The sequence below is a fragment of the Bombina bombina genome, chromosome 11 (assembly GCF_027579735.1).
Source record: "Bombina bombina isolate aBomBom1 chromosome 11, aBomBom1.pri, whole genome shotgun sequence".
In the NCBI taxonomy this organism is placed as follows: Eukaryota; Metazoa; Chordata; class Amphibia; order Anura; family Bombinatoridae; genus Bombina; species Bombina bombina.
In genome coordinates, this window is record NC_069509.1 from 94,870,288 (window position 1) to 94,886,318 (window position 16,031).

Below are 16,031 nucleotides of genomic sequence, written 5' to 3' on the forward strand. Positions count from 1 at the left end.
TTGTCTTGCAAGTTCAGCATGGAGAGATCCAAGTGTTCTGCGAAGGCTCCAAGGAGATTTGTTGAAGAGGAGGATTTACCTGCAAGAAAGAAAAAGTCTGGGGTTACTATAGCTGGTGATATCCCCCTCACTTCCATTTCTGTTTCTTTAGATGCCCCTTTTTCTGCTCCTGCAGCGTTTGCTGTGTCTGCTGTTCCTTCTATCTCTGCCTCCTTTCTCCCTACTTATTATTTTTCTGTGCCTTCTTCTTCTTCTGGTCCTGTTTTTTCTACCCCATCTGTTTTCCCTTCAGTGTCTTGTTTATCCGCTTCCCCCCCTTCTTTCCTCTGCTTGTTTTCCTTCTATTTGTCCCCTTCTGTTCATCTTTCTGTCCCTAATGCTGCAGATCTGTCCCTTATCGGTATGGCCCCTCCCTCTACCCTGTCCTCTAGGCCGGGTTTTACTTGGAACCCGGCGGTGGTCCCTGAGATAGTAGCTGATCAGCTAATCTACTCCCTGGAGATGCGCTTCTCTCCGGGGAGCATTAGAGTCTCCATACCCTCATTCGTCTCCAGTCAGAGGGGGATGGAAGGGAGGCCCTCCATGCCATTCCTAGAGGCGCCATGTGTTGAGCCTTCTGCGCAGGCCACCTCTGTGGCTCCGATGGGTGCGCTTGTTCTGGCTCCGCCCACCGCACTTCCGGTCGCCATCTTGGATGCTTCCGGTAGGCAGAGCGCATTTGATTCTACTGCGGTGGCGGGGTCTGGAGCAGCCGCTTGTGCATTGTGGGCTCAGGGACAGCTGGTCTCTGCTCTGCTTACTATGCAGGCAGGTGGAGCCACAGGGGGGAGTGGGTTGTCCGGGGGGCCCCTCACTCGAGGGAAAGTTAATATAAAAAAAGGGAACTCAGCAAAGCTGGGGAAATCAATTAAGGTGCAAAAGTCAACTATACAGCGAAAATGAGCAATGGCGGAGTTTGGGGTACCTTTAGCAAGTGAAAAAACGGAGGGCCCAGCTAAATGCCTAGTTTTCCTGGGGTTTGAGGTGGATACAGTGGAAAAGGAGTGTAGATTTCTGAGTGTTAATATTTAGGTTGCCGCTGCATCCATCTCCATCATCTTGGACACAGGTCATGCTACCCTGAGGGAATTTCAGTCATTGCTGGGGACTCTAAATTTTGCAACAAGAGTCATGCCAATGGGTAGGATATTTAACTGGAGGATGGAGGCCGCCACAAGGGACTTAAACAATGCTAAGTCATGGATTAGACTGTCGAGGGCTATTATCGCGGATTTACGGGTATGGCTACTTTTCTTGAAAGAGTTTAATGGGGTTAGCATTTGGAGGGATTCACCAGTTTCCAATCAGGAATTGCACCTATTCACGGATTCTGCAGTTAGTACAGGCTTTGTTTTTTTTTTAATGGTCTGTGGTGTGCATCACCTTGGCCGCCAGAATAGAATGACATAGGCCTGGTCAGGAATATGACGCTCTTAGAGCTATTGCCGATCTTAGTAGCCATTGAACTGTTATGGGATAGGTTGCAGAATAGGACAGTAGTTTTGTGGTGTGACAATCAAAGTGTTGTTTATGCCATCAACAGGCTTTCCGCTAGTTCTCCACCTGTAGTGAATGTACTGAAGCAGTTAGTGCTTAGATGCTTGCGGCATAACACTGATCTTAGTGCTAGACATGTTCCAGGGGTTCACAATGCAGACAGCAAGGGTAACATGTGTCCAACATATCTCTGGCAGGTGGTGAGTTCTTGGGAGCTGCGTTAAGGCTGTTAAAAGGTTCGCTTGCACCTAGGACTTGGCAGGTATAAAGTGATTCAAATTCTTGAATGTTTTAAATACCACATGGAGAACCCCTTCACTTCAGTTATTCATTAGCTGGTTAAGTTTCCTTGAGGTAGCTGGCTTATCTCCTGGTGCCATAGGTGGCAAGGCTGCAGCAGTAGCTTTTTTCTCTAAACTGTACAGGGTAGAAGATGTGACTAGGAGTTTTTTAGATAAGGGCAGCCTTGAAGGGAGTTCGTAGGTTAGGGGGCAGAAGGAAGGATTTGAGGGAGACGATTACTAAGGTCAGGGTTGCGCAGTAAATGGGACAACTAGAAGGTATCTGGGACTCTGGTTTTGAAACATTGTTGTTCTCCATTGCATTTTCCTTGGCATAGTTTGCAGCCCTTAGAATCAGAGAATTAGTAGCGAAATCCAAGACAATACTGGGTACAGGCTTATGTGAGTTTGGAAGATCAGACAGTTTTTGTATTTGTGGCAAGATATAAAACAGATCAGGCAGGGAGGGGTAGATGACTCAATTTGCTTTCGCAGGTGGAGCCATCTATCTGTCCAGTTGTGCTTTGCAATTAGTTTATAGCGATCAGGCCAAATGTAGACGAGCTGTTTCTAATACATGATGATGGGTCTTATTTATCCCAATTTTAATTCAGAATGGTGTTGAGGAGGGGGGTGTGCAGCCTAGGATGAGACCCGGCAGTAGTGGTTCCTCATTCTTTCCGCATTGGGTCGGCCACGGATGCTGCCATGTCGCGGTGTTCGGAGGGACAGATTAAGGCGCTAGGGCGTTGGTCATCAGGGCAATATAAAAAATATATTAGGCCTCTGAATCAGTGTTAGGATATAAGAGTTTAATTGTAGGTTGTTTCGTTCAGTTGTTATAGTTAGTTTATTGGGTTTTGGTGTGTTAGTTGGTGGAAACCAGGACCTTATGGTTTGTTGCTGTTCTTTTCAGGTCAGGCCGCAGGATGCAGGAGAATATGGATTGTGGGCCACTCATGCATACATCGGCGGCCAGGAGGCCAGCAGCTGGGATTGCCGTCAGAGAAGGTTTCCATTAGGTGGTTAGACAGGAGGGGCATGATGTGGTCACATTTGCCAGAGCAAGTTGTTGAAGCCAGGAGGAGATGGGGCTTCCTTCATCTAGGAGAGAATAACGTAGGGACCATGCCAATGGGTAATTTGGCAAATGTCATGGTGTATGACCTTAGAGGGCTTATGACACAATTTCAGGGAGTGACCATTATATGGTCAAATATCATATCAAGGAATATATGGAGGCATATGGCCACCAGGAAGGCGGGTTTCCGGGTGAAAAGGAAACTCAATACAGAAGTGAGTAAAGTGGTGCTGGCTTCAGGAGGGAAGGTGGTCTTGCATGACAATATCAGAATTGATTATGCGGGTTTGTTCAGGAGAGACCAAGTACACCTATTGGATAGGGGTACGGATTTGTTCTTGGATAATATCAAGCAGGTCCTGGCTTCCTGTTATGGTAAGTGGGGCAAGAGTACCTTGTTGGTGTTGTTTGGTGGTGAAAAGGGGTGTGGCAACAAATTCTAATTTGCCGTAACAATCATAGAAGGAAGGTACAGTGGGTGTTTAGGACCCTAGTCACTGAGGGGCTAGGGATAGGTCGGCTCGCTGGTCGATCTTCCTTGAGCGGATAGGTAGGTGGAATGAGGGGGTCCTTATTCCCAGAGTGGTCACACCCCTTATAGGATTGATAGAACAAGATCATCTTGCCAGCTGGTAGCAGTTCGTTATTTAATGTTATTTATGTATTTATTAATAAAACAACCTCTCCCCCCGTTGGGGGAGGTTGGTTTTCTCTCAACCCTGAGTGTTATGTCTTCTTGAATTTTATGTTTGGTTAAAATTTGGGGGTTGGTATTATCGCGACTGGATTTAACTAAAAAATGTAACCCCTTAGGAAAGTGAAGGACATATTTAGGGATGCAACAATTTAAGGGGTAATTTCTTTGGAAGAAAGGAGAAGATAGGAATGGGTTAAAGGAAGTTGTGCTTGCTGGGCAGCAGGAGTTTTAGGAGGCGGAGATTCAGAGGTGATAAAAAGAACTGCAGAACAGAAAGTAAATTACTGACCTGTTTCTTGTCTTCCCTCCCAGCCCTCCCTGTTTTTCTGTTGTTCTTACTATTACAGGTACTGAATCGGATAGAGGAGTTTCAGTTTGTGATTTCAGCTGTCTTAGTCCTCCCTTGTCAGGGAGGACTAAGCCTACATAATCATGTGGACCTTTGTAAGCCCAAGGGCTTTAATTGGTAGTATGGGGTCTTCCTTCTCGACTAACAGTCTTTTGGCTGGGGGACCGTTGACTATCCAGTGTTGAAGACCTCTCAACCCTTAAACAATTTGGCGGGTTTGAATTGGCATCATGCTTCCTCAGTGTGGCGAAAAGGGGTGTGGCAACAAATTCTAATTTGCCGTAACAATCATAGAAGGAAGGTACAGTGGGCGTTTAGGACCCTAGTCGGCGAAGGGCTAGGGATAGGTCAGCTCGCTGGTCGATCTTCCTTGAGCGGATAGGTGTATATATATATATATATATATATATATATATATATATATATATAATGTCAATGTAAGGATTGCACAATCAAACTGTTAGCCATTGCCACGGTGCACTGCAAATATCCATCCCAGTATATCCAAACAGCAGGCACTCACTGGACCTTATAATAAAATATAATAAATTTATTTCATAAGATTAAAACAGACAAACGTTTCGGCACTGCATTGTGCCTTTTTCAATGTCAGTTACAAGAAAAACATACAAACAGAGTGCAGCTCTACACCCCAAAATCAACGTACACACAATTAAAAACATACCCTTATATGCTATCAAACCTCCCTGTATTTTGCCGCCAAACATCCGTACCGCCATCCTGAGGGTCCACCACTGATGTCACGCTGACACGCTAGTCGTGCCTAGCGTGATGACGCATAGCACGGCATTGCCATAGCAACGTCAAAGGCGTCTAGTTGGCGTGATAGCAAGAAGGTAGGGAGCATCCGGTTTTGCCGTGCGCATGTCAAACAGTAAGCGCAATCACTCACATAACTGTTGCTAACAGCAACAAGTAAATAAATACATTGCACAACGGCAAACTCACCGGGTGTTCCCCACATAAGGCGAAACTGTTAAATAGCCTAGTAGCTAACATTGTACATATGCCCATAAAAGTCAGGCACAATTATAATTGTAGATAACAATATGTAGATTGAGCGGAATAATTTAAATTAAAAAGTGCAGCTATGCATTCCGTATATTATCAATACAATTTTGTTTGTCATAAATCCACACATAGCTTAAATGATAAATCCGCAAACCAGATCTAATGACATATTGAACTACATATAAATAATAAATACAATGTTGAAGAAGACCTCTAAATCCCCTACTTACTTCAGGCAAATTGGAGTATAGTAGAAAAAATACATATATGATATATCAATATATGTAATGAGAGCGGACACCCTAAATCACCCAGTCTTCTGGGCGATAAGGTAATGATTTCCATTAATAGAAAGGGCTGAAATCCAGTGTGGTGTTAAGTCCCTTCGGGGCCAGGGTATCCAGTTTAAAAATCCATCTGCTTTCACGTTGGAGTAACTTCTTGCCTCTATCCCCTCCCCTTGGGTTAGAGGGGGATGTGATCTATGAGCATGGATCTAATGCTGGACACAGAATGTTTCAATTGTGCACAATGACGTGCTACGGGTTGGTCTGACTCACCGTTCTTTAATGCCTCTCGGATGGCATAGCGATGGTTTGCCATCCGATCTCAGAAGGAAGTAATTGTCTTTCCAATGTACACTAGGGCACACGGACAGGTGAGCATATAGACCACATGTGTACTTGTTAGACATGTGCGGTTCGTTTCGGATTAATTCGGAAATTCGGTAAATTCGGTAAATTCGGAGATTCGGATCGATTCGGATTTCCGAATTAAAATACTTCCGAATCTACCGAATGAATCCGAAATAGCTGCCGTATCTCTGAATAAATCCGAATTAGCTCGTTAAGATTCGGCATTTCCCCATAGGAAACAATGGGAGTTTCGGCTGAAAAAAAACTAACACCGCAGCCCCATTGTTTCCTATGGGGAAACACTAAGTCTGCACCTAACACCCTAACATGTACCCCGAGTCTCTAAACACCCCTAATCTAACACTTATTAACCCCTAATCTGCCGACCGAATATCGCCGCCACCTACATTATAACTATTAACCCCTAATCTGCTGTCCCTAACACCGCCGACCCCTACATTATAGTTATTAACCCCTAATCTGCCCCCCCCAACGTCGCCGCAATCTAACTACAAGTATTAACCCCTAATCTGCTGACCCGATATCGCCGCCGCCTACATTATAACTATTAACCCCTAATCTGCTGTCCCTAACACCGCCGACCCCTACATTATAGTTATTAACCCCTAATCTGCCTCCCCCCAACGTCGCCGCAATCTAACTACAAGTATTAACCCCTAATCTGCCGACCCGATATCGCCGCCGCCTACATTATAGCTATTAACCCCTAACCTGCTGTCCCTAACACCGCCGACCCCTACATTATAGTTATTAACCCCTAATCTGCCTCCCCCCAACGTCGCCACAATCTAACTACAAGTATTAACCCCTAATCTGCCGACCGCAAATCGCCGCCACTATAATAAATGTATTAACCCCTAAACCGCCGCACTCCCGCCTCGCAAACACTATAATACATTTTATTAACCCCTAATCTGCCCTCCCTAACATTGCCGCCACCTACCTACAATTATTAACCCCTAATCTCCCGCCCCCATCGTCGCCGCTACTATAATAAGGTTATTAACCCCTAAACCTAAATCTAACCCTAACACTAACACCCCCTAACTTAAATATAATTTAAATAAAACGAAATAAGTTTACTATAGTTAAATAAATGAATCCTATTTAAAACTAAAGACTTACCTGTAAAATAAACCCTAAGATAGCTGCAATATAACTAATAGTTACATTGTAGCTATTTTAGGATTTATTTTTATTTTACAGGCAACTTTGTATTTATTTTAACTAGGTACAATAGTTATTAAATAGTTAATAACTATTTAATAACTACCTAGCTAAAATAAATACAAATTTACCTGTAAAATAAATCCTAACCTAAGTTACAATTACACCTAACACTACACTATCATTAAATTAACTAAATAAATGAATCCTATATAAAACAAAATACTTACCTGTAAAATAAACCCTAATATAGCTACAATATAACTAATAGTTACATTGTAGCTATTTTAGCATTTATATTTATTTTACAGACAACTTTGTATTTATTTTAACTAGGTACAATAGCTATTAAATAGTTATTGACTATTTAATAGCTACCTAGTTAAAATAATTACAAAATTACCTGTAAAATAAATCCTAACCTAAGTTACAATTAAACCTAACACTACACTGTCATTAAATAAATTAACTACAAGTACCTACAATTATCTACAATTAAATAAACTAAAGTACAAAACCCCCCCACTAAATTACAAAAAAAACCAAACACTAAATTACAAAAAATAAAAAAATATTACAAGAATTTTAAACTAATTACACCTAATCTAAGCCCCCTAATAAAATAACAAAGCCCCCCAAAATAAAAAAAAATGCCCTACCCTATACTAAATTACAAAAGTTAACAGCTCTATTACCTTACCAGCCCTGAACAGGGCCCTTTGCGGGGCATGCCCCAAAGAAAACAGCTCTTTTGCCTGTAAAAAAAAAACACAATCCCCCCCCCACATTACAACCCACCACCCACATACCCCTACTCTAACCCAAACCCCCCTTAAATAAACCTAACACTACCCCCCTGAAGATCTCCCTACCTTGAGTTGTGTTCACCCAGCCGGGCCGAAGTCTTCATCCGATGGGGCAGAAGAGGACATCCAGACCGGCAGAAGTCTTCATCCAAGCGGGGCAAGAAGAGGTCTTCCATCCATCATACAAGTACCAAAATACAAACAAACACTAAATTACCAAAAATAATAAAATATTACAATAATTTTAAACTAATTACACCTAATCTAAGCCCCCTACTAGCTATTAATATAGCTTAAATATAACTAATAGTTACATTGTAGCTATTTTAGGATTTATATGTATTTTACAGGCAACTTTGTATTTATTTTAACTAGGTACAATAGTTATTAAATAGTTAATAACTATTTAATAACTACCTAGCTAAAATAAATACAAATTTACCTGTAAAATAAATCATAACCTAAGTTACAATTACACCTAACACTACACTATCATTAAATTAACTAAATAAATGAATCCTATATAAAACTAAAGACTTACCTGTAAAATAAACCCTAATATAGCTGCAATATAACTAATAGTTACATTGTAGCTATTTTAGCATTTATATTTATTGTACAGGCAACTTTGTATTCATTTTAACTAGGTTCAATAGCTATTAAATAGATATTGACTATTTAATAGCTACCTAGTTAAAATAATTACAAAATTACCTGTAAAATAAATCCTAACCTAAGTTACAATTAAACCTAACACTACACTATCATTAAATAAATTAACTACAAGTACCTACAATTAAATGCAATTAAAAAAACTAAACTAAAGTACAAAACCCCCCCACTAAATTACAAAAAAAAACAAACACTAAATTACAAAAAATAAAAAAATATTACAAGAATTTTAAACTAATTACACCTAATCTAAGCCCCCTAATAAAATAACAAAGCCCCCCAAAATAAAAAAAAATGCCCTAACCTATACTAAATTACAAAAGTTAACAGCTCTATTACCTTACCAGCCCTGAACAGGGCCCTTTGCGGGGCATGCCCCAAAGAAAACAGCTCTTTTGCCTGTAAAAAAAAAACACAATCCCTCCCCCCACATTACAACCCACCACCCACATACCCCTACTCTAACCCAAACCCCCCTTAAATAAACCTAACACTACCCCCCTGAAGATCTCCCTACCTTGAGTCGTGTTCACCCAGCCGGGCCGAAGTCTTCATCCGATGGGGCAGAAGAGGACATCCAGACCGGCAGAAGTCTTCATCCAAGCGGGGCAAGAAGAGGTCTTCCATCCATCAGAAAAGTACAAAAAAACAAACAAACACTAAATTAGCAAAAATAATAAAATATTACAATAATTTTAAACTAATTACACCTAATCTAAGCCCCCTACTAGCTATTAATATAGCTACAATATAACTAATAGTTACATTGTAGCTATTTTAGGATTCATATTTATTTTACAGGCAACTTTGTATTTATTTTAACTAGGTACAATAGCTATTAAATAGTTAATAACTACCTAGCTAAAATAAATACAAATTTACCTGTAAAATAAACCCTAACCTAAGTTACAATTACACCTAACACTACACTGTCATTAAATTAACTAAATAAATTAATCCTATATAAAACTAAATACTTACCTGTAAAATAAACCCTAATATAGCTACAATATAACTAATAGTTACATTGTAGCTATTTTAGCATTTATATTTATTTTACAGGCAACTTTGTATTTATTTTAACTAGGTACAATAGCTATTAAATAGTTATTGACTAATTAATAGCTACCTAGTTAAAATAATTACAAAATTACCTGTAAAATAAATCCTACCCTAAGTTACTATTAAACCTAACACTACACTATCATTAAATAAATTAACTACAAGTACCTACAATTAAATACAATGAAATAAACTAAACTAAAGTACAAAAAAAACAAACACTAAATTACAAAAAATAAAAAAAATTACAAGAATTTTAAACTAATTACACCTAATCTAAGCCCCCTAATAAAATAACAAAGCCCCCCAAAATAAAAAAATGCCCTACCCTATACTAAATTACAAAAGTAATCAGCTCTATTACCTTACCAGCCCTTAAAAGGGCCTTTTGCGGGGGCATGCCCCAAAGAAAACAGCTCTTTTGCCTGTAAAAAAAAAACACAATACCCCCCCCCACATTACAACCCACCACCCACATACCCCTACTCTAACCCAAACCCCCCTTAAATAAACCTAACACTACCCCCCTGAAGATCTCTCTACCGTGTCTTCACCCAGCCGGGCCGAAGTCTTCATCCGATCGGGCAGAAGAGGACATCCAGACCGGCAGAAGTCTTCATCCAAGCGGGGCAAGAAGAGGTCTTCCATCCATCAGAAGTCTTGATCCAGGCGGCATCTTCTCTGTTCATCCATCCGGAGCGGAGCGGCAGCATCCTGAAGACATCCCACGCAGAGCATCCTCTTCTTTCTTGATCCGACGACTAGGTGACTGTACCTTTAAGTGACGTCATCCAAGATGGCGTCCCTTGAATTCCGATTGGCTGATAGGATTCTATCAGCCAATCGGAATTAAGGTAGGAAAAATCTGATTGGCTGATTTAATCAGCCAATCAGATTCAAGTTCAATCCGATTGGCTGATGGAATCAGCCAATCAGATTGACCTCGCATTCTATTGGCTGTTCCGATCAGCCAATAGAATGCGAGCTCAATCTGATTGGCTGATTGGATCAGCCAATCGGATTGAACTTGAATTTGATTGGCTGATTGAATCAGCCAATCAGATTTTTCCTACCTTAATTCCGATTGGCTGATAGAATCCTATCAGCCAATCGGAATTCAAGGGATGCCATCTTGGATTACGTCACTTAAAGGTACAGTCACCTAGTCGTCGGATCAAGAAAGAAGAGGATGCTCTGCGTGGGATGTCTTCAGGATGCTGCCGCTCCGCTCCGGATGGATGAACAGAGAAGATGCCGCCTGGATCAAGACTTCTGATGGATGGAAGACCTCTTCTTGCCCCGCTTGGATGAAGACTTCTGCCGGTCTGGATGTCCTCTTCTGCCCGATCGGATGAAGACTTCGGCCCGGCTGGGTGAAGACACGGTAGAGAGATCATTATTTTTGCTAATTTAGTGTTTGTTTGTTTTTTTGTACTTTTCTGATGGATGGAAGACCTCTTCTTGCCCCGCTTGGATGAAGACTTCTGCCGGTCTGGATGTCCTCTTCTGCCCCATCGGATGAAGACTTCGGCCCGGCTGGGTGAACACGACTCAAGGTAGGGAGATCTTCAGAGGGGTAGTGTTAGGTTTATTTAAGGGGGGTTTGGGTTAGAGTAGGGGTATGTGGGTGGTGGGTTGTAATGTGGGGGGGGGGATTGTGTTTTTTTTTACAGGCAAAAGAGCTGTTTTCTTTGGGGCATGCCCCGCAAAAGGCCCTGTTCAGGGCTGGTAAGGTAATAGAGCTGTTATTTTTTGTAATTTAGTATAGGGTAGGGCATTTTTTTTATTTTGGGGGGCTTTGTTATTTTATTAGGGGGCTTAGATTAGGTGTAATTAGTTTAAAATTCTTGTAATATTTTTTTATTTTTTGTAATTTAGTGGGGGGGGGGTTTGTATTTTAGTTTAGTTTTTTAATTGTATTTAATTGTAGGTACTTGTAGTTAATTTATTTAATGATAGTGTAGTGTTAGGTTTAATTGTAACTTAGGTTAGGATTTATTTTACAGGTAATTTTGTAATTATTTTAACTAGGTAGCTATTAAACAGTAAATATCTATTTAATAGCTATTGTACCTAGTTAAAATAAATACAAAGTTGCCTGTACAATAAATATAAATGCTAAAATAGCTACAATGTAACTATTAGTTATATTGCAGCTATATTAGGGTTTATTTTACAGGTAAGTCTTTAGTTTTATATAGGATTCATTTATTTAGTTAATTTAATGATAGTGTAGTGTTAGGTGTAATTGTAACTTAGGTTATGATTTATTTTACAGGTAAATTTGTATTTATTTTAGCTAGGTAGTTATTAAATAGTTATTAACTATTTAATAGCTATTGTACCTAGTTAAAATAAATACAAAGTTGCCTGTAAAATAAATATAAATCCTAAAATAGCTACAATGTAACTATTAGTTATATTGAAGCTATATTAATAGCTAGTAGGGGGCTTAGATTAGGTGTAATTAGTTTAAAATTATTGTAATATTTTATTATTTTTTGTAATTTAGTGTTTGTTTGTATTTTGGTACTTGTATGATGGATGGAAAACCTCTTCTTGCCCAGCTTGGATGAAGACTTCTGCCGGTCTGGATGTCCTCTTCTGCCCCATCGGATGAAGACTTCGGCCCTGCTGGGTGAACACGACTCAAGGTAGGGAGATCTTCAGGGGGGTAGTGTTAGGTTTATTTAAGGGGGGTTTGGGTTAGAGTAGGGGTATGTGGGTGGTGGGTTGTAATGTGGGGGGGGGATTGTGTTTTTTTTTTTACAGGCAAAAGAGCTGTTTTCTTTGGGGCATGCCCCGCAAAGGGCCCTGTTCAGGGCTGGTAAGGTAATAGAGCTGTTAACTTTTGTAATTTAGTATAGGGTAGGGCATTTTTTTTATTTTGGGGGGCTTTGTTATTTTATTAGGGGGCTTAGATTAGGTGTAATTAGTTTAAAATTCTTGTAATATTTTTTTATTTTTTGTAATTTAGTGTTTGTTTGTTTTTGTAATTTAGTGGGGGGGTTTTGTACTTTAGTTTATTTAATTGTAGATAATTGTAGGTACTTGTAGTTAATTTATTTAATGACAGTGTAGTGTTAGGTTTAATTGTAACTTAGGTTAGGATTTATTTTACAGGTAATTTTGTAATTATTTTAACTAGGTAGCTATTAATTAGTCAATAACTATTTAATAGCTTTTGTACCTAGTTAAAATAAATACAAAGTTGCCTGTAAAATAAATATAAATGCTAAAATAGCTACAATGTAACTATTAGTTATATTGCAGCTATTTTAGGGTTTATTTTACAGGTAAGTATTTTGTTTTAAATATGATTCATTTATTTAGTTAATTTAATGATAGTGTAGTGTTAGGTGTTAGTGTAACTTAGGTTAGGATTTATTTTACAGGTAAATTTGTATTTATTTTAGCTAGGTAGTTATTAAATAGTTAATAACTATTTAATAACTATTGTACCTAGTTAAAATAAATACAAAGTTGCCTGTAAAATAAAAATAAATCCTAAAATAGCTACAATGTAATTATTAGTTATATTGCAGCTATCTTAGGGTTTATTTTACAGGTAAGTCTTTAGTTTTAAATAGGACTCATTTATTTAACTATAGTAAACTTATTTCGTTTTATTTAAATTATATTTAAGTTAGGGGGTGTTAGTGTTAGGGTTAGATTTAGGTTTAGGGGTTAATAACCTTATTATAGTAGCGGCGACGATGGGGGCGGGAGATTAGGGGTTAATAATTGTAGGTAGGTGGCGGCGATGTTAGGGAGGGCAGATTAGGGGTTAATAAAATTTATTATAGTGTTTGCGAGGCGGGAGTGCGGCGGTTTAGGGGTTAATACATTTATTATAGTGGCGGCGATTTGCGGTCGGCAGATTAGGGGTTAATACTTGTAGTTAGATTGTGGGGACGTTGGGGGGAGGCAGATTAGGGGTTAATAACTATAATGTAGGGGTCGGCGGTGTTAAGGACAGCAGATTAGGGGTTAATAGCTATAATGTAGGCGGCGGCGATATCGGGTCGGCAGATTAGGGGTTAATACTTGTAGTTAGATTGCGGCGACGTTGGGGGAGGCAGATTAGGGGTTAATAACTATAATGTAGGGGTCGGCGGTGTTAGGGACAGCAGGTTAGGGGTTAATAGCTATAATGTAGGCGGCGGCGATATCGGGTCGGCAGATTAGGGGTTAATACTTGTAGTTAGATTGCGGCGACGTTGGGGGAGGCAGATTAGGGGTTAATAACTATAATGTAGGGGTCGGCGGTGTTAGGGACATCAGATTAGGGGTTAATAGTTATAATGTAGGCGGCGGCGATATCGGGTCGGCAGATTAGGGGTTAATACTTGTAGTTAGATTGCGGCGACGTTGGGGGGAGGCAGATTAGGGGTTAATAACTATAATGTAGGGGTCGGCGGTGTTAGGGACAGCAGATTAGGGGTTAATAGCTATAATGTAGGCGGCGGCGATATCCGATCGGCAGATTAGGGGTTAAATAATGTTATTATAGGGTTTGCGATGTGGGGGGGCCTCGGTTTAGTGGTTCATAGGTAGTTTATGGGTGTTAGTGACTTAGTGTACTAAATGGGTGTTAGTGTACTAAAAACATACCGAATTTCGGAACGGAATAGAACCGAATTCAGCCGAATCCGAATAAATCCGAAACGAATTTATTCGGATCCGAATAAATCCGAAACGAATTTATTCAAATTTTGCCGAATCAGATTCGATCCGAAACGAAATTCCAAAAGTCCGAATCGATCCGAACCGAAAACGAACCGAATTTTTTCGCGGTGCACATGTCTAGTACTTGTGCAACTCAAGCGATGGTTTATTTTATACCGCTGATTTTTATGGGGGTGCTGGAAAGAATCTCCCTTACACATGCTGTTACACGTGGTGCAGCTCCCACAGGGGAAGCACCCCTTTTTTGATGACTTCAACCAAGTCTCCATTTTTTAATGGTCCACAGGGTCAGATTTAACGAGGATGTCCCTCAAATTCCTTGACCTCCGATACATCAACCTTGGCGCTGCCATATTCTGGAATGGTAAGGTGTAGTCAGTACCAACCACAGGCCAGTGATGGCATACAGCATTTGATATGCGTTCACAACCAGGTGTGAACGTGGTGATTAGATTAAGTTGCTCCGATGTCTCCTTCTTATGGATTTTGGTGTCTATTTTTGTTTCTGGCCCCAATAATTTTTCTTGTATATCGCAGATCTCTTTCATAGGGTAGCCCCTCTTGTTCAGTTTCTCGCCCATTTCTTTTATTTGAATCTTCTGTAAGGGTGTCTCGCTATTGTTTCTCAGTGCCCTGGCGAGCTGGGAGGTGAGAACACCCTTTTTCTGGTGTTTAGGGTGAAAGCTGCTGGCATGTAACAATGAATTCCGGTCTGTAGGTTTCGTGCACAACTTGGTACCAAACCTCAAAGTGCCAGAGTCATTCCCCTTAAAAACATTAAGGTCCAAAAAATTCACACTATCAGAGCTGAATTCTAATTTAAATCGAATTGGACTGGCCATGAGGTTCAAATGTGACACCCACTCACGCAATGATGGCTCCCCACCTCTCCATATGAGGAACACATCATCAATGTAGCGGGTATAGTAGATCACTTGAGAGTGTTCAAATGGCTTCATAAGTTCTTGCTCGTACTATGCCTTATAGATGTTTGCGTAAGTGGGTGCCACATTCGACCCCATGGCCGTACCTGCCGTCTGTAAGTAATAGCAATCCTCAAACTTGAAGTAATTTTTCTCCAAACAGATCGTTAACAACTCGCATATGAATTCGATCGGTGGACCCACATAATGTTCATTATTAGTCACCATGGACCTGACAGCCTCCACCCCCTCCACATGGGGGATGACAGTGTAGAGGCTGTCAACATCCATGGTGACCAAAATGTCATCACATTCCAAATTAGTAAAACCTGTAAGTATCCTGAGTAAACTAGGGGAATCTTGTAAGTAAGCCCTAGTATTTTTGACAATAGCCTGCAAGAAGGAGTCAATATAGATGGCAAGGTTAGATAGAACAGAACCCCGGGCAGGGCTACCCTATGAAAGAGATCTGTGATATACATGAAAAATTATTGGGGCCAGATACAAAAATAGACACCAAAATCCATTTGAAGGAGACATCGGAGCAACTTAATCTAATCACCACGTTCACACCTGGTTGTGAACTCATATCGAATGCTGTACGCTGTCACTGGTCTGTGGTTGGTACTGACCCCACCTTACCATTCCAGAAAATGGCAGCGCCAAGGTTGATGTATCGGAGGTCAAGGAATTTGAGGGACATCCTCGTTAAATCTGACCCTGTGGACCATTACAAAATGGAGACTTGGTTGAAGTCATCAAAAAAGGGGTGCTTCCCCTGTGGGAGCTGCACCACGTGTAACAGCATGTGTAAGGGAGATTCTTTCCAGCACCCCCATAAAAATCAGCGGTATAAAATAAACCATCGCTTGAGTTGCACGAGTACACATGTGGTCTATATGCTCACCTGTCCGTGTGCCCTAGTGTACATTGGAAAGATGATTACTTCCTTCCGAGATCGGATGGCAAACCATCGCTATGCCATCCGAGAGGCATTAAAGAACGGTGAGTCAGACCAACCCGTAGCACGTCATTGTGCACAATTGAAACATTCTGTGTCCAGCATTAGATCCATGCTCA